Raw genomic sequence first — 2,004 nt, 5'->3', positions numbered from 1 at the left:
CCCTCCAAACTTACCCCCTCAGCTGAGCCAGGATAAAACCCTGCACCTCAATTCACAGGGCTCGAGCGAAAAAAATTAGTGCCCAAGGCTGCCCTCGCTGCTGGCAGGAATAGGATTTCCCTCTCGAAAAACAGGGAAGGCTTTAAAATAAAACTGTGACGGGGGGTGTTTGTCAAGGGACTCCGGATTTTCCAAATTCGAAGAGAAAAGTCATCGACTCGCTCCCCCACAGAATTTATTCCCCATTCCGTTTTAAGTCCCCTGCTTTATGTGAGCCCTTAAAGGGAAATATTCCTGCAGGAGCAGAATGTCTTCCTTGGCCTTTAATGAGACCAATTTATCTGTCAATCACCAGTCTCCAATGACGGTTTTTTTTTTGTTCGCGAGAAAAAAAAAAAAAAATATATATATATACTCATCATTCTTTTATCTATTCCCATTTAAAAAATACTTACTCCGCAGGGCTGCTAATATAGTGGGCTGTGACATGTGGAGGGGAAAAAGCAGCTTGGCTTTTCTACTTTGGTGGAATATTTTAAAGAGAATCCTTACAAAAGAAGGGTGGTCTGCAGACGTATGTGCAGAAGGGGAGAGGGGGAAAGAAAAAAGAGGCAGAGAGAGAAGGAGGGAGAGAGAAGGGAAGGACTGAGCATGCAGAGGGAGAGAAGCACTGAAAAGCAGAGTCAGTGGGGAGGTTTTCCAGAGGAAACAAAAATAATAATGTCAGAATATACCGCAGACGGACCGCAAAATGAGCAGAAATTACCAAAGCCACGCAGTTATAATAAGTAGCAGCAGTTTTTGTAACCTTAACGCAAGCAGGCGAGGTCACTAAATTAGTCGTGGATGGTGTATGTTGGTGTTACACAAAGGCAAACGTATCTGGCACAGATTTCTTTTATTTGCACGGGAACCTGCAGCACACGGAATTACTCGCTCCCCACATCGCCGTGGGATCTTAAATAAAAAGTGAGACAGCGTTTGTGATACGAACCCCTTTCATTCAGGGGCTGCTGGTCTCCGAGACTTGAGCAGTACAAAGCAGAGATGGAGACGCTTCACCTTAAAGCAAACTAAAGACACGGCTTAAGACTAAAGGCACGGCTTAAGGCTAAAGACACGGCTTAAGACTGAAGACACGGCTTAAGACAACGCTTTCTCTGCTGCAGAATCCCGTAACACGATGTGAACCCCCATAAAATTTAACACGATCTGAACCCCCATAAAATATTGTCCTTTCACGCTTATCTCGACATGAAACCATCCCCACGGATGAATGCAAAGTTATGTGAATAAAGTCCACTCAGCGTGCAGGGCAAATAAAGCAATATCCTGAAATATTCTTCCTTTCAGTAGCAGTGTCTCCAAGCAAATATCCAGGCTGGAATTAAAACACGCCTTGCTATTGAATTCAGCAGCTACAAGGTTATCTCGCAGCTTTTATGCACGCTCCAACTAGACTCCTGCGCCTCCACAAAAGCTTCGGTACTTGTTTAATGGGAGATTACCTCTTCTGAAATGATGGTGAACTATCACATCCCTTCCAGGCAGACTAATATCTTTTCCTCTCACCTCCCCTTTCGAATCTGCAGGGGAAAGAAACTTAATTGCATTGAGCGAAGCTAACACTAGCAGTCCACAAGCTGCATGAGTGTTTATTTTTTTTTTTCCCTGGCGGAGAAAAAAAATAATCATTAAAAATAAAAAAAGAAAGTCGAGTCGCAGATTAGGAGGTTACAGAAAATCAAGCCTTTGTCTGAGCACTGTCCTGCCCAGTTGACTTCTGACACCTTTTCGGAGCTAAATGCTTCCCATGTTCGCCCCGCTCCCTGCAAGTGCTGTGTGTGCTCAGCCCGAGCTGCATCCCTTCCCTGCCCTGTGCGCGCAGCCGGGCTCCTTCCTCACTTCCAAATCTTTTGGTTTCGCTTTGAGAAATTCTCCCCTGATTGGAAGGAACGGAGAAAAAAAAAAAACCCCAAAAAAAAAAAAAAAAAAAAAAGGACA

This window comes from Aptenodytes forsteri, unplaced genomic scaffold (genome assembly GCF_000699145.1).
Source record: "Aptenodytes forsteri isolate BGI_AS27 unplaced genomic scaffold, ASM69914v1 Scaffold162, whole genome shotgun sequence".
NCBI lineage: Eukaryota > Metazoa > Chordata > Aves > Sphenisciformes > Spheniscidae > Aptenodytes > Aptenodytes forsteri.
The sequence above is the reverse complement of the archived record's forward strand: the minus strand, read 5'-3'. Positions refer to the sequence as shown.